The sequence below is a fragment of the Podarcis bocagei genome (assembly GCF_964188305.1).
Source record: "Podarcis bocagei genome assembly, chromosome: 6".
NCBI lineage: Eukaryota > Metazoa > Chordata > Lepidosauria > Squamata > Lacertidae > Podarcis > Podarcis bocagei.
This window is the reverse complement of record NC_138130.1, coordinates 44,065,087-44,083,304: the sequence shown is the minus strand read 5'-3', so window position 1 is coordinate 44,083,304 and position 18,218 is coordinate 44,065,087. Positions and strand designations below refer to the sequence as shown.

The window sequence follows — 18,218 nt, the reverse complement described above, 5'->3', positions numbered from 1 at the left end:
GGATGAAATAAAGTTCATGCGAGACACATGGTGGATGGTACTCCTGTGATGTAAAGACAATGCAAGAGAGTAGAGTCAAAATGGGATTTTGCTGCCTAATATATTAGTATTGGGATGGAGGTGAAGAATGCATTGATTCTTACATACTACTGGGCTCCCCTCAATGACTTATCAGCATGATGTCTGACACCTACTGATTAATAGACATACTTTCAATAAGATCAATATAGGCTCATCACACAGCTGGCAGTACTGAGCATCTTTTTCATGGTTCAGCATGCAGCATTTATATTCTTTCTTGGTTGCCTAATTCTTACCTTGTGGGTTTTGATGACATTGCAATAACTGTGGGGATTTTTAAAGAGATGTTGAATAATAATGGATAGCAATAAAGATCCTGGACAATCCAACGCGTTCCATAAGTTTGAATTCATATTCAAACTTCAAGTACATTATCCTATCACTTGGTGAATAAAGATAGCAATAACTAGGATAAACAAATTAAATATGAGAATGTCATGAGAATATAGCACACACCAGTTTGAAATCAGAGAGATGTTAATGCAGCAGTACTTATTTGGTGAAATAATATCCAACAATATTTCCCCGCTGTATTTTGTTGTATTTTTCATAGCAAACAACAAATATAAAAACTTCACAAAAGTGAATAGCCACATGAAGGAATCCACATCTCCTCTTGTGTCAGGCTGGGCAGGTGTATGCATGTGAAGTGTGAATGCTGAAGGGTAGCTGTGTTTTGGTTTGCATATTGGTTCAGGAAATGCAGATACAGTGTGAACCAAATTTCTCCACCATCCCTTCTTCGGACACATAGATATTAATATCATTTGTAGTCATGTGAATGTGCCCGCGAACTCGGAGCCAGTGTGGACTAGTGGTTAAAACATTGGACTAGGACTTGGGAGACCAGGGTTCAAATCCCAAGTCAGCCATGACTTTTGGTCAACCACTGTCTCAGCCTAACCTACCTTACAGGGTTGTTGTCAGGATAAAATGAGAGGAAGAGAACTGAGTTTAGAGTGGGGTGCAGTTGTTTATACCATCTATTGCTATGCCAAACTTGTAGTAGATAAAAATGTCATAGAAGACATTTTCTGCTACTTGCAAAAACTTCCGTTCTCTTTTTCAGAAACAATAGTAATAAATATGAGGTTCACATTCCTGACATTAATACTAGCAGGTGTTTAAATCCTTGTTTGTTTAAAATCTACATACTATTCCCCCATTTTACTCTTCTCTAAATTGCATTCATAGAGATAGGAGCTATGTGCTTAAAACTGAAGGTCCACATATCTCAAAATGGATTTTATTTGAGTACATAAAATTTATGCTGTGCATAAAATGATAAGGAAAGAGAACATGTTTGATATATGTACATTTTGTACAAATATATTCCAGTCTTACATCCTTGATGATACTCGACTTCACTTCATGTTTTCTAGGTATGCTTTTGCATTGGAGAATACTTCAAATACTTTATTAAGTCTCTGATGAGATGGTTAATTTTTAGTACTTTGGTGACTTGTGCTGGTTATCTCTATTGGTATCTTCTTGCCTGACATTTAGGATTTTTAATTATTTAAACTGAACACAATGGTAAAAAAACTATGCACTACTCAAAAACAACATTTCCAAGATGGAATATAAGCTTTGCTCTCCGCAGGAAGACTGCAGCTTTTACATTCTGCCAACAACTCTTCCACACAATGGACAACCTCAATAAAAAAAACCTCAAAAGATTTCAAAGGCAAGAAGTCTGTCTAAATATTTCCCCAAAACATTGGCAGTAAGCATTTTACAGGAAACCTAATTAAATTTCCCTAAAAACAGCACAGGGTTTAATTTTCCAGCTACATGATTACAGTACAGTATGATATATTACTGTAGCATCTAGCAGTCAGCTCTTGTCAGCATTATGTGACCTAGAATATGATGAGCTCTCATACATAACGAGAATTTACAGATGCTATTGATTGGACTTTATTAACCTAATTACTCTTAATAGATGTAAACACAGTGCTAGTAGTGGAGATGTATACTACTTTTTTCACCATTAAGGGCTTGCTTGTGAAACTTTGCAGTCTGGGCCCAGTTTGCACTTTACTGCTCTGCCTCATCAAATCCTGTGTCCTGGTTTAAACATAATGCTAAACTATGGTTTGTTTAACAAACCATGCAGGAACCACAAATTGTTTGACCAAACAAACAAACAAACAAACCATGGCCTGTTTCTTCAAAATTTTGATTGTTTTCCAGTGACGGCTGCCTCCTGCCTTTGTAGCTTGATGAGCATCTAGAGTGGGGTGTGCAAATAAACCATGGCTAAGGAATCATAGCAGGGTTTACACATAGCACCAAGTCATAGTTAAAACAAACCAGGGCTTCAACCATGGTTCATTGGCAATAATCAGATCAGCTGGGGTTAATGGGAGCTGGAGTCAAGCAACACCTGGGAGGGCTCGCAGGTTTCCAATCCGTTTTAAAGAAATAAAGAAATAAAATGTGTGCTTCTTTGAGAGTAACTGAGGATGCAAACTTAGTCTTTCCACCCAATGCCTGAAGTTGGTATTGCTTGTGATGACAAAGCAACAATATTCTGATGAGCTGCCTAAACTGTTCTGAATCTGAACTTCTTTGATTGTTTCCCCACCCCCCCTTACACCCTCCAATGAAACAAAACATTGCCAACAAGAGTAATTTCACACTTGGCAAAACTTGGCATTTGGCAGCAATTCGTACAGCCCTGCAGAAAAACAGAAAGTGACTCATCAGCTATCCTTCAGCTCTACACCAGTTCTCTTCTCTCTTGGCAATGCACGCATTTTATGATTTTCTTGTAATTTGAATACATTTTATCACTTACGAAATGCTAAACTGAGCTTAAAAGGAAGTGATCTCCTCCGCATTTAACATTCAGAGTGCAATCAGCTTCCACTAAAAGCAGCATGTTCAGATGATAAAGTGAGGAAGACAAGACTGGGGCTCTTGTGGAGCAGTGGCATGCTTTACTAGCTCTCTCTACCCATGACTTACAAGTCATGAGGTTGTGCTGCAACTGATCAGCATGATCAGTTGCTGGAGGCAGATATAAAGAACGCTCCAAAATTCCATTGAGTTTAACATGGATATAGAATTTCCAGTTAGTGAATGGCAATTTATGGGCAAGATTACGCAAGGGAGGGACCAGGCAAAAGGACCGCAGCAAAGGAGGTGGAGAGGTGATAGAAGAGAGACCCAATAAGGAAAGAAAGTTCAGAAGGAAGAACACATGGGAAGTAGGGCTTTTGTGCTATTGTGAAGAGAGAAGCGCAGTAGCAATGTCATTATTTCGTTATTATATTTGCAGACCACCTTTTACACAAAATGGTGTGCAGGGTGGCTAACAGTAGAAAACAGAGTAAAACACAAAACAATCAAAACAAAAAACAGATAGTTAAAAAATCAACAAACTCATCAATATAAAATCAATAAGCACAACATCCAATTGAACAAATTATGGCATTTACAGTGGCCATAGTAAATCACCTTACAAGGTGTTATATTTTTGTCATATATTGTTATTCTACAGTACTATAGTTTTCCTTTATGCTATAAGTTTTGGTCACAACCTTGCAGGAAACTGGCATATTCTTAAACTGATTATGATGGTATTTCATATTAGGCAAGGGAAGTTTGCATTGTGAATCTAATTTGAATGTTTATGTAACACCTGAGTGTGGTGCAGTGGTTAGAGTGTTTAACTTAGACCTGGGAGGCCAGAGTTCAAATTCCACTCCGCCATGAAGCTCATTGAATAACCTCAGATCAGTCACTCACTCTCAGTCTAACCTACCTCACAGAGTCTTTGTGACAATAAAATCAGGAGTTAAAGCACACACCCTTCAACTCCTTGGAGGAAAGATGAGATATAGATGTAAAAATAATAATTAAAAAATCAATGCGTGGATATGTAGAGTACAATGTGCCACTAGTCTGGAAACTGAAAACACCATAGGAAGCAGCAAAGGAAACTTTCTCACACTGTGCAATGAAAGACAACTTATTTTAATTCAGAAAGGGCCCTTTCCAGTAACGAAAGCAAGACTATTCTCAGTGCCCTCTAAATCCTTGATTTCTGCTGCCATTTTTCACTTGAGCTATTGGAGCAAGAGGAAGGAATGTTTCTAACAGATTTGAAACACTGTCTTGATGAACTGTTTTCATGTGTGTGTTTGTGTGTGTGTGAAACCTAGTGCTGCGTGGATGCATTATGTTCTCATGGTCAGGCTCATTTAAAGAAACATTCATACCAAGCACTGCTGCAGATCTTTAAACGGCTTCTTTATTATTTTTTTCTCTTGTTATTGTGCCTCTGCAGGGACTATATTGAGAGAAATCAGGGGATGAACAGAATACTGCACCTGTTTCAGAGCCTTTGTCTGGGCCTGTATAGTTGTATTAATATGAACAGTATTTCACCAAATCCCATTCGTCATTATTTCAGGCCATTACCTCAGTGGGTTATCGCACAATACCAAGGACAAGTTGGGTTGACTATTGCCTGAATGAAGTGGAGAATAAAAGAACATGTTCTGCAGGTAGAAAGAAACCTGTTACAGCTGAAAAGGAGGAAAATTGCCACACCGTGCATATGCTCATCTAAACAGATACAGTCATTGCTGTGTAATATGCTCACCAGTCTTCTATTTAGTTCATTGTTCGTCTTCTTTTTTTAGTGAAGTACCATAATAGGTACACTATTACTAAATTCTGTTGACCCTTTTTCATTACAGATGTCTTCAAAATAGAAGGAAATCACAATGGAAAGAGTCTGTGGGTCCTCCATTCCACAGGATTTGACTTCTATTTTTTTAAAAAAAAACCTCCAAATATTATGGTCACCTACAGCCAGCTACTGCAAATCAAATACCCTGGACTCTAATGGAGACCACTAAAGCCAATCCTGTCTCTTGCCTTAAGACTATCTTAGACGACAGAGGAGTTTGAAATTGTAACATTTGATGCCCTTATTTTCAAGAGCAGTCATGTAGAACGAATAAGGTGAGTACTACTTCTTTTAAAACAGGAGTCTGCTTTGGAAGAAAGGAGCTTGTAGCGGGAGCCATTTTGGCCTGAATGTCAAATGAAGAATTAAAGCCTACAGCAGAATTGTTGCTGGACTACAATTCCCATCATCCCAGAACATTGGCCAGGCTGGCTGGGGCAGATAGAAGTTGGAGTCCAACAACATCCAAGGACTACTGGTTCCTCATTCTCGATTTACATTATCTGTAGTAGAAGTTCCAAAGTTAGAACCATCTTTGGAAGTGTGACTCAATCATTCAGTTTGTACAGTGTGAACAGACAACTGCACAGGTTCCTCAAGTGAAGACTGCAGCCAATGAACTCCTCACCTGGTCTTGCCACTGCTGCGCTACTTGGGGCCAAGACATCATTTGGCTTAGCATTATGTCTGAACATGGGCTTGCGGTTTGTCTTTCTCCAGACAAAGCACTAGCTGTAACCAAGGATGATTCTTGGTATGCCACTCATGATCTGTCTGGGGGAGAGCAACCACAAGTCCAAGTTTAAACATGATATCTTACCCCAGGTAGCATAGCAGCAGGAGGACTGAAGGAGGAGTACAGTGGTCGCTAGCTTCATTCCAGGAACCTGCACGTTTGCTTGCTTACATGCGAACCAGCTCAATATGACAGAAATATCAAACTTATCCTTCCTTTTTGAACCTGAAAACTTGTTTTCTCAGATGATAAAATCATTTGAAGAATGTAACCAAAAAGATTCTATCTATACAGTATGTGATGTCTTTGCATCTTTTGCCAGACAGAGAGAGAGAGAGAATGAATGAGTATGTGCACAAGAATACACTGTATTGCTGCACAGGTTGAAGCAAGCGTGTTTGGAACATGAGATCCACTAATTCTCTTGGACTTGACTTTGTTTTTCAGCATCTGATGCTGTCAACAACCCAGCTGTGTGGGGCTTAGTCGAGGGGCATGGGGAGCGAGGGGCCGTCAGGATGTTGGGGGACATGGATAAAGAAGACAAGGCCTTCCAGCTTCCAGCGGGAGGGACCAGGCTGGCCTCTCTCTTTGGACAGGATCAGACAACTGCAGAATCTGGAAATGTACTCTTCCAATACAGGCCATCCAAGCGGGCCAAAATTAGTCAACCAGCTACCGCTGCAGGTCTGTCTACCCAGAAGCATCCTCCTGCAGCTACAGCTGCTCCTGCGCCCACTGCAGCAGTGCAGTCCGTCTTCTTCACTGCAGTTGTTCATGCATATTTATTAACAAATGGGAGATATGTGAAACATGGCAAGTATAGGGCAGCTGTAGTGGGCAGCAATGCAAGCAAAAAGTACAGGCTGCTTCTTTATATCAGCCAGCTGCAGCAGATTGCGACCGCCAGGATCGATGCATGGTTTGTATTCACGGTGCAGCCCAACAACTACTGCACATTTTATGATGATCAGTGGCAGAAGTGGTCCATCATGTTTGAATCAGAAATGGTGGCTGTGGACTTGCAAGCAGCTGTGCATTGCCAAGTATAACAGCAGCACTTCTCCTGACTCAGTGTTTTACCAGGATCTTGTTCTTGGAGACGGCCAAGGTGTGGTGACTGGAGATGTCCTGGAGATCACTTTTACAGGCTGGCTGTTCCAGAACGGTAGTCTTGGGCAGGTTTTTGACTCAAATGTAAATGAAGAAAAGTTGCTGCGTCTGAAGCTAGGCTCTGGCAAAGTCATCAAGGACTGGGAAGATGCAATGATTGGCATGAAGAGAGGAGGCAGGCGGTTCCTCCTTATCCCACCAGCATTGGCTTACTAGCCTTTGGGAGAAGCTGAAGGCATTCCTCCGGACTCAACCCTGGCCTTTGAGGTGGAAGTCAAATGGGTGTGGTTTGCAAAGGATGCTGGCTCCACCGGACAGAGCCTGGGCCCCAGGGACACCCTCACACCTTCACCAGCGCCACAATCAGAAAGCCCCGCTACAGACCCAGCATGGCTCCAAAGCCAGGCTATGTGGAGCAGAGCAACCTGTCATTTGAGCAGAGCAACAGCTCACTGCAGAGGACCATGGATCACACCCAGGCAAGGGTCCTACATGCTGAACAGGAGAAGTTCAGGGTCAGCAAGGAGCTAGCGGAAACCATGGTGCAAATCTCCCAGATCCAGCAGAGGTTGATCGGTCTTCAGAAGCAGGGGATGGATTTCCACTCCCAACTGAATGAAGCCCTGACAGAGTTGGAGGGGCACAGCGCCCTGGTCAACCTACTGCATGCACAGCTGGCAGAACTTGAGAAGTTGTCTGACTTGAAAAGCAGATACCAGGAGGTGAACCTGATCGGAATGCAGTTGGAGGAGAAGGTGGCAGGCCTGGACATAGAGCTGGCTTATCACCACGTTCAAATTGAGAATCTGGATAAGGTCAGGATCAGCCAGGAGATCACAGAGCCAGTGTGGTGTAGTGGTTAAGAGCGGTAGTCTCGTAATCTGGGGAACCGGGTTCGCGTCTCCGCTCCTCCACATGCAGCTGCTGGGTGACCTTGGGCCAGTCACACTTCTTTGAAGTCTCTCAGCCCCACTCACCTCACAGAGTGTTTGTTGTGGGGGAGGAAGGGAAAGGAGAATGTTAGCCGCTTTGAGACTCCTGAAGGGGAGTGAAAGGCGGGATATCAAATCCAAACTCCTCCTCCTCTTCTTCTTCTTCTTCTTCTTCTTCAGAAGCCAAGTTGCAGATCACTCAGCTCCAGCTGGAGCAGCTCTGTCATCAGAAGCAGGAGATGGATCTCCACTCCCAAGTGAATCAAGCCCTGACTGATTCGGAGGGGCACAGCGCCCTGGTCAACCGACTGCATGCACAGCTGGTGGAACTTCAGAAGTCGTCTGATGACATTAAAAGCAGATACCAGGAGGAGCAGCTGATCGGGAAGCAGTTGGATGAGAAGGTGGCAGCCGTGAAAGAAGAGCTGGCTGATCTCCTCGTTCAGAAGGAGAATCTGGATAAGACAACTCTGCAGCTGCTGGAGAGTCAGGGGGAGCAAAGGAGGAGGAGCACCCCACAGCAACTCTCTCCGAAAACCAGCATCAGTGGCATCCCCCGCTCCTTTGGCTAATCTGAAGGAAAGCTCAAGCAGTCTTCCATTCACAGCTCTCGAAGGAGCCCAAGACAGACTGCTTTTTGCAGCTCCTGAGGCTCATTCTTCAGAAGAACAAGGTGAACTCTCCTGCAGCCACTGCTCAAACTGCAAGGCTGCCTCTCAGGCTCTCCACCAGTATTGAGAAGGAGAAGCCAAGCACTCAGGGTGAAATGGACACAATAGACACCGCCATTCTGGCACCTCCAAATCCAGCAGCGGATGAGACGGCACCTGCAATGGAGGGGCCCACAACGGGTCCAGAGGGCAAGGAGGAGAGTGGGGCAAGTCAGCACACCGCAGGCCCCACCTCTCAAGCTGCTCTAGCCGACAAGCAGCAGGACTTGGCTGGAGCCTCACTGCCAAGACCAGCGTCCAGCCCTATCAAGCCGATTCCAGTCTTCTTGAGGACAAGGGTGGTTTCTTCAAAGTTGCCACTCTCAAGCCATCTGCATTGGGAACTCTGTTGGCAGAAGACGAAGACGAGGAAGAGGTGAGCCTTAAGGGTTGGCCTCCCCCCACCCCACTCTTTGATGATGACGACAATGACCTATACCTGCTGGGATGAGCGGCCTGGCAAATGCCATGGCAATACTTCCTTCTCTCAACAGCTTCAGTGATTGCTGATCTGGGGCTGAGATGGATGAAGCTGGGGGTTTCCTGTGGGCCTCCCCAGATTGCTCATTTGGGCTGAGGTGGCCTTAACTTGTGGTTTTTGAGGCTGCTGGCAGGAAGAGGGGTGACTCTATATCTCTCTCTCAGTAGCAAATGTCAGTTTGGGACTTTGTCTGGCTTCAAAGTCCTGACTGTTTAATTCACCACTGAATTACAGGGTGCAGAACACACCTGTACCCTACATGCTTTTGACCCAGCTGCTGTTGGGAGTAGCGGTGGCTATCACCTTGAACAGCTCCTCTCTGTGGAAACCAAACTTAACCTATTGCCATAGCTCACCTCCAGTTTTGAACCTTGGCAAAACCGGATCTTGAAAATAATAATAATAAAGTGCAATTAAAATAAAATAAAATCAAAACAAAACAAGAAACAACCCAGCTGTGTGAAAATATTCAAGGACAGATGGAGTGGGAAAGTATCTTATTTGGATTTGTATTTTTTAAAATGGTTTAAACTTAGGGTTTAGAAAGGGCATTTTCTTATTGTTAAGTACGGTATGTTGCCCTCTGATTAGTTCAGTCCTATTTAATTTATACTAATTTATCTCAGCTGTACATTTTAACTTTGCAAAAGCAGTGGGGCCATCCTAATTAATGCTGTTAATATTTGTATCTGATATTTGTACCGTCTACCTACATAGTTAACATTTATTCTTAGGTGGTTAATTAAAAGGAAATTTGGGTTTTCAAATTATTATTTTTTATTTAAGCTTAAATTTAGATCATACACAAATCAAGGATAGTGTTCTAGCTGACTGAAAGTACTTACAGGATAAAGGCAGCCATAGTATTAATTGGGGATAGGGGCAAAAAAGTTGACATGTTTACCTATTACACTTACAGTGGCAACAGCAAAAGAACAGGACTACCTGCATGCAGAAAACATTTTCCTACCTTGTCTAGTACCCTAACACATTTAACTCCTGAACTTTCTCTTCCTGATCAACTTGCAAATGTCATATTGTCAGCCTCTACTCTGTTCTCTCATGTATCCTTTTATGTGGTAGCTCTGCTGGATTTTATTGGTTTTATGGACCTCACTGCTAAACCTTTATGTTTGCTCTTTTATTTTATCTTACTAATTGGTTGTATGTCAGCTTTAAGAGTTTTCTACTGAAACACAAGGAAGAAAACAGATCAACAACAAAAACAAAAAACCACTTTGGTAGGGTACCTTACTGAGATCAAAGTCATTAAGAGAGTTATCACTTTACGTAAGATGATCAGCTTCAGAATTGGTAGTCTGTCTTAAGAGTCCATATGACTTATTTATATTTTTAATCTGTGAGAATTAGCACACTGGTCCAATCTAGGTCTTACCCTAATTGTGTGATTACAACTATATCTAATTCTTTTTAAAGAAATAACAATACTAGGTGGGGAGGGGCAAATTTCGTTGAGACCATGATGCACTAGAAGCAATTCCCTCTGCAGCAGTGATCTCAATATACATTATCCCCCAAGCAACCATTAGCCTTTGGGATAATGCTCTTATCCGCACTGCCTCAAGAGGAGGGGGATGGATTTTCATCACAACTGTGGCTGGTGTGGGAATGGTTGCACCTCCCTTTCCCACTCACTGTTCCCAATTAAATATCCCCCATCCCACCCTGAACCTAGTATTAAAGATTGTGATTTCTAACCACGCAATAATAGAAGATGGAGCAAGTTTGTTTTCTCCTGCTCTGGAGTAGGACCCAAACCAATGGGTTTGGGAGATTCTTTTTTTTATATAAATTTTTTATTAGTTTTGGGAGATTCTGACGAAACACCAGGAATAACTTTCTGACAGTAAGAGCTGTCCAACAGTGAAACGGTCTCCCTTGGAAGCTGGTATACTTTCCTTCATTGGAGGTTTTTAAGCTGAAGTTGAATGGCCATCTGTCATGGATGCTTTAGCTGAGATTCCTGCATTGCAGGGGGTTGGACTAGATGACCCTCAGGGGTCCCTTCCAACTCTACAATTCTATGAAAATTCTAATTGAACCCACAGAAATACAAAGTGCTACAGCAGGTCTATTTGCAGACTGATGTGACTAATGACTAAAAGCCGTAAGGTGTTCTCTGATCAGCATTTTAAAATATCAAAGTGCATCACAACTGGATGGAATCCGAGAGAAACTTCTTGCTTGCAATTAGAAAATCTAAACAGCACATCTGATCAAGTAGGCCACAACCTGCAATGCTTACTATTGCCTTAAAATTTTTATCAGCAGGTTTCCATTTGCTTATAGGGACAAGGCTAACCTTCAAACACAGAGGCGAGAATCAGAGAGATGTTGCTGTAAGTAGCTGAACTTCTATATGATTAGGGGCTCTAACAGCTTGACGTACCTATATAGCCCCTTCCAATCATGATATCCCACCTGAAATCGTAGTTCTGGCAGGTAGAAATAAAGCTCAAAGATAGCTGAGAAAGTGTTCGGGACAAGAAGACGAATGATATGCCTAACAGTGAACTGACTAGCAGTTGAATAGATAGGTGAATTAGCAAAGGAAAAACTCCTAAAATCAAGGATCTTATCCACACCACCCCTTGAAATAATATCTGGAGTCAGGGTGCCAATTTGAATAAAATACTGGAGGGCCCAGGTATGCCCCACCCCACATAATCACAAGACACAGCGTGTGCATGCCATTTGAATGGCAATGCCCATCAACTTTTGGGGGCCCTGTGGGGACCTCTGCCCCTAGAAGTTGGCTCCTGTGGTTGCTGCCAATATATGCTGGCAGTACTGAAATACCTGGACCAGTGCTCTGACTCAGTATGGGCCAGCTTCTTATGCTATTGTTTCATCAGTGGCAGAATATGATGAAGATATCCTGCCCCAGTGAGAGGTCAGGTCTTCACATTTTGCTGTAGCTGAAGCTTCTGGGTCAACTTAAGGGCTGTCCTAGATTACGGTAGATGTGCCCTAACTCTTAGCTCCCAGCTAACTGCTCTTCTCAAACTGCGGCTAACAAAGTTATATATTAAAAAATATGGCAAACAAAATTGTTGATGAACTTTGCAATCTAGCAAGTTTCATTCTTCTGAAAACAAGCAATAATGATAATATTTTAATTATTTTCCTATGAAAGGCAGTTCATTAAAATGCAATGTCTCTGTTGAAAGCTCATTAACAAATTTAATTTTATACTGACCAGTAACCTCAACACTGTAAGTGGAACTACTCACCTATGTAAATCTGAATGTATATAGTCGGTTTGCTGGATTGAAGCCAACAATGGCATAATTTGTGAGCTTGCAAATTGAAAGTGTTCATTTACCAAGCCTATAATTAAGAAAAACTTCAGTCCAAACCACATTATAACTATAACACTTCATAAAAAGACAAGAAAGTGTAGCTACATATTGCAGAGAATTAATATTTGTTTTGCGTAGTGTGCATTTTAAAATTAGAATCATATATTTTCAAGTTTTTGGGGGTTTTTTGGGGGGGAGAGAAGAATATGTGAAGGTTCTGATATGCACAAACTGCTTAAAGGGCCCAGTCCAAATTTTACCCACCCAACTCAACTCCCAACCCTAAAAATCAATCAGCAATTGTGCTAATTGAGCTATTTGGAAGTGAGAAAAGATGGAGGACTAAACTCTGAGTAAACACAGTGTTCCCCTTTGAACAACGAGTCTGGGCTATGACCATTCAAAAACAAGGCTCTGCACATCTATCCATAGCTGGATGGTGAACTGGGTGCTCAGACAGGTGCTTCATGCATATCCCCCCTACCTAGCATAGCAGCTGGGGCTGTGCATATGCATACCAAATGCAAAATTGGCTGTAATGATGCTGAGCTCTTCGAGATTCAGCACTAGCTGAACTGGGCCAGCAATCTGGAACCCAAGAATGCCAGAAGTTTGCTACATTGTTAGCAAAAAGTCAGCCTTGAATTGAATACCTGGCATGGCATCCCTCTATAATCACTAGTGATGTTTGAAGTTGGCAAATATGGCTATAGTTGTCTGGGGGCAGGGAGAGGGGAAAGAGAGCTTTTGCATCTTTCTGTATTTCTCTGCAGCACAACCACTTTCTCGTCCTCAGAGCTGTGAGAATCCAGTAGGAACGTGCTGCTGGGGATTCAAAGTACAGTGGTTTCCAGGGAGCCAGTTACAGTTCCATTATTATTATTATTATTATTATTATTATTATTATTATTATTATTATTATTATTAAAATCTGGTAGGACTGCCAGGGGTATGATACCTAACTGACTATCTCTGCAGCTCCCTTAGTAAAGGTAAAGATAAAGGGACCCCTGACCATTAGGTCTAGTCGTGACCGACTCTGGGGTTGCGGCGCTCATCTTGCTTTATTGGCCGAGGGAGCTGGCGTTTGTCCGCAGACAGCTTCCGGGTCATGTGGCCAGCATGACTAAGCCGCTTCTGGCGAACCAGAGCAGCGCACAGAAACGCCATTTACCTTCCCGCCGGAGCGGTACCTATTTATCTACTGGCACTTTGACGTGCTTTCGAACTGCTAGGTTGGCAGAAGCAGGGACTGAGCAACGGGGGCTCACCCTGTCGCGGGGATTCGAACCACCGACCTTCTGATTGGCAGGTCCTAGGCTAATCAGCTGCCTTAGCACTTTTCAAATGACAGCTACACATACAGCAAATGCCCCTTTCCCCTGACCTACACCCATTCATTGTGCCATCAGAACAGTGTCTACACACTGTAAATGCAATTGGGGGGAAATGCAGAAAGCAAGATCCATGGCTGTGTCCTATGCACTTACAGCTTGTACACTTGTAAGCATTGTTTAGATTGTAGAGTGAGTGCATGATCCCAATTCATCCCCATGCATATTGACTGTGTATGGCTTTGGCTATCCCCCGTGAACATATACAACACTCTTATCTATATCACCTCATTCAAACAAGCCATACTTTATCCCACCCACTCTAAATCGTTTTCCATAAGTCAATGCCACATGCCTGCTCTGTGTTAATACAAGTTGCCCCTGCTGCGCTTTTCTATGCTGGGCTCTGTCTATGAAACTGATGTCATCACACATATGCCCACCCAAATCAGCTCCCCTAGATCAGCTTTCATAATGGAAAAGCAATTGGGGGGAAATGCACATTATCCCCTCACTCCAGTAATGGAAATGGAGCAATTCAGCAAAGATGCTTGTAATGCCGATGGCACTTATGTCTTTCAGTTCTACTGTACAAACAGAAGGTGTGGGGAGGGGGCTTCAGCATAGTAATCCAGTTAAAGACACAACACAGAACTGGATCTGCACCAAATATGATGGATGCAGGAGAACCACATGGCCAAAACTTCATGTACCCATTTCAGTAATTACCAGAGTAAGAGTACAACAATCCCTATTGTGAGCAGATGTCACATGCTCTGAGCTGGACCCAGTTTGAAGCAGCAAACACTCACTCACCTGCTGACTGATGGAAATGACAGGCTCTAGGGAACAAGCTGTAAAATCAATTATTCACATCTGCTCCACTGCTGCCACCTACACATCCAGCAGAAGCACTGTGCAAACAGAGAATGTTTCAGCTTGGTTTTAAGGTGTGCGCATACACACACAGGTTAAGGCAGCAATTCTGTGCACACTTATGGGGATGTCTCACTGAAATCAGTGGGATTTCTGTGATGAGGGTTTTTAGAAAGTGAACAAATGTAAAATTTGACTTCATAGAAAAAACTATGGTCCAGTAAGCATGGAAGGAGAGCAGAGAGTAATGAGGCTCATCTTCAGCATAAGCTATTTCTAAACATTAATGCTAATCTAGGCTGCATCAACAGAAGTACAGTGTCCCGATCAAAGGAAGTAATAGTATTGCTCTATTCTGCCTTAGCCAGGCCACACCTGGAATACTGTGTCTAGTTCTGGGTGCCACAATTTAATAAGGATATTGACAAGCTGATGTGCAAAGGAGGGTGACCAAGATAAAGGGTCTGGAAACCAAGTCATATGAGGAATAGCTGAGGCAAGTTGGGTATGTTTAGCATGGAAATTTCTAAAGGGCTGTCACATGGAAGATGGAACAAGCTTGTCTTCTCCTGCTCCAGAGGGTAGGACCCAAATCGGTGGATTCCAAGTTATAAGAGAATCCAACTAAACATCTTGAAGAACTTTCTGATGGTAAGAGCTCTTCAACAGTGGAATGGACTCCCTCAGGTGGTGGTGGACTCTTCTTCTTTGGAGCTTTTAAAGCAGATGTTGGGTGGCCATCTGTACGGATGCTTTAGTCAAGGTTCCTACACTTCAGGGAGTTGAACCAGATGACCATTGGCTCCCTTCCAACTCTACAATTATATGATTCTATAAACCAGGCAAAATAATTTGCACTTTTCCTGGGTCTGGACAGTGCCAAGTTGGGTTATGATCTAGAAACCACATATACACTGCCTAGGGTTCCATGATGGAAGAAAAGCAGGATGCAAATGTAAGTAAATACATAAAAATACTTGTGTCCCAAGATACTGTGGCCTGCCAGGTGCTACCTTATTTTTGCAGTCCAAGTAAGGCAGCACAAACCATCAGTGGGGTCACCATACATGGCTGACAGACTTGCCTTGGCTGCTGGGTTATGCCATCTACTCCTAGCACTCTGATGGGTGTTCATACAGACTGCAAGGAAAACTTGTAGAAGTAGAGATCCCTTAACCTCCCTTGATAATCATTACATTCCAGTGGTTAGCTGAAATCTGCCTTGTCAGCTAGAATCAAGCGAATCCTTCCCTATGTATAATCTTCGTAAATTACAATTTCTATACTAGAACTTGATTTCTAACATAGTGGATTATGAATTTACAAATGAGGCTGGTAATATTTTAAATACACACACGTGTATGTATCCAGGTCTTGCTTATATTCTTTCAAAAAAAAACAACACCAAACCTTAATACATATTTTTCCCCAGTCCCAATAAGATGGCCATCAGTGTGTTATGCAACCTGTTTCTGATGAGTGGTCACACAGACTAAAGAAAAGCACCTATGCTGCAAAACATACAGCCCATTCACGCTTTTTAATCTAAACACTATGCCACAGACATGCAACGGGTCACAAGGGAGTTCAATAGTGTTTGAGGTAGTGTGGCCCTGTACAGCTGTTGCTGGGAATCACAAGTAGGGAAAATGCTCTTGTGCTTCTATCCCGCTTGTGGACTTCCCACAGGCATCTGGTTGGCTACTGTTGGAACAGGATGCTATACTAAGTGGGCCATTGGCCTTACTCAGCATTGTGTACAAACTCACAGGGGCCACACGGTCAGCACCAAGATTTATTTTTACTAGAAGGAAGGAAATAGATACTGTATAATGTAAAACAAAATATAAAAGTGGATTCTGTATTAGAGGCTGGGGACCTTAGCTAGATAATGCCAAAGGCTACTGCTCTAAGCAATCTCTGTTTGATTCCTGAGATCCAGTGGAAATGCATTCACAGTGACCCAGAATCCTGCTGTGGATTATATCTATCAAGTTCCTACATTCCCATGTGCAGCAAAAGGAAGTTGTGCCCATGGATGTTGCAAAGTAGGTCGCTCAGAGGCAAATGGGAGGATTTCAGCTGGCATCCTAAAACAGACCGCATGGGATTTATGACTGACTTTACTTGGATATTTTTCCACACTCCACCCAGAGAAATGCTTCATCCTCTGTATGTAATCGAGAATCCTTTTATCTTTGCACATCTCTTGAGCTGCAAAGGGAATAAAAGCAAGTCAGCAGCACAGTCACAATTCAAAGTTGAGCTAGGCCAAGCACAGCCTAAAGCAACTTAACCTCCACTGCGCACCTGACTGTATGAAGCAGAGTCATCAAAGCAGCACTAATATGGCCACCCAGCTTAAATCATAAGTCATGCTGCTCCTTTCATTGGAATGTTCGAAGCCCTGGGAGTACACAAGGACGTGCTGTTCTGAACTAAAATAAAGAAAACTCAGCAGTGGCGACGTCTATTAATCTTTTTTCAGCAATGCTATGGGTAATTCAACCCCCTTCCCGAAGAAAAAAATGACAGGCAAGTGACTATCCCTGCCTTATAACGCAGAAGTTTTAACTTTTCTTGCCTGTCTCATATACTTTGAGTCTCTGGCGCTATTGTTTTATTCAGGCCCCTAGCTAAAGTCTTTAGCAGGATCAAAATAACAGCTATGAGAGTTCATGCAGGATACAGTAAAAATCCAGTTCTGGATCCATTGCCTTTTAAAATAATGATAATCATACTTCAATACAGTGCTCACCTACCTAGGAGTAACCTTCATTGAAAACAATAAGACTTACTTCTGAATAGACAAGTATAGGATTGCACAGTTATGTTGCAATGCTATCTCCACTTACCCGAGACTAAATCCTATGGAACTCAATGGATTTAGTTACGAATAGATACGTATAGGATTGCTCTGTTAATATACTACCCCTACATCTCACATACTCCAAGCATAGGCTATTCAACATGTACTTCCATTAAACCAAACTTCGTTGCACATGTATTTTCAAAATGTGTAATGTTTACGCATTGTGTCAACATGGGAGCCCCCTGCTTCCCTGAACCTTGAATGTATCTACTCTCTGACCCTACGCACAAATAGGGTTGGGCAAATCTGTCAATTTTTGTTTTTCTCACTTTCTTCTTTTTCAGTCTTAAATTTGGTTCTCCATATTTCCACATCAGTTTGCAATCTTAAAACGAAACAAAAAAGCCCTCATGAAAATTCAACATTTTAGAGCAATTTTCTCCAATAGGTACAGGCAAACATTTTCAGAGGGGTAGAGATTGCATGGACTACATGCTTTGGATTTGTGGGCCACAATTAAGTATTGTGTCCAGCATGTGGGCATAGTAACTTATTTAGGGCATGGACTTATTTAGGAAGAAAATGAAGGAGGCCATTCACTAGATGTTATTCCAAATATGAAAATGTTCAGCTGCAGACAACAGCCATTTGCTCTTTCAAAAAATCTCACCACACCAGGAGCTTTACAGCCATGTCATCTACCATTTCTTCATAATCCCTTTACCATAACTTAATTACCAAGAAGCTTTTAGGAAAAACTTGCTGCCCTTGCTGAATTGGGTCAAAAGCTCATCTATCCAACCATCTCTCTTCCACAGTGAGCAGACAGCTGCCTCCGAGGAGAAGATTAAATGTGCACTTAATATATAGGACACAACTACACATTTCGTTTCTCCTAAACTAATTACATGGGGGACCCCAATTCTCACTAGAAAAGCAGCATCTCGGGAGAGGAGGCAGAGCTCTTCACTCCCCAGTTGTGACTGGAACAAAGTTCTGCCTCTTCCCTGGCATAGCTTCTTCAGGATACTTCACTGTGTTGTGGACAAATTTTCCCTATCTGAATTTTGTCACAGTTCACGGTAGGTACTGAAGCAAGCAAGATGGTTGGCATT

At 42.4% G+C, this 18,218-nt stretch overlaps 1 long non-coding RNA gene and 1 pseudogene across 4 annotated transcripts in view; one reads left to right on the top strand and one right to left on the bottom strand.

The window, feature by feature from the left end:
* Positions 1-9,181, top strand: part of LOC308588522 — a 48,778-nt pseudogene extending 39,597 nt beyond the window's left edge. Inside the window, exons 2-5 of the transcript in view lie at positions 5,970-7,165; positions 7,345-7,490; positions 7,748-8,053; positions 8,109-9,181. The product of the transcript in view is annotated as an uncharacterized misc_RNA (transcript). The remainder of the gene's footprint in view (positions 1-5,969; positions 7,166-7,344; positions 7,491-7,747; positions 8,054-8,108) is intronic.
* The window catches only part of LOC308589033, a 566,573-nt gene that overhangs the window by 456,857 nt on the left and 91,498 nt on the right, over positions 1-18,218 (bottom strand). The gene's annotated exons all lie outside the window — the stretch shown is intronic.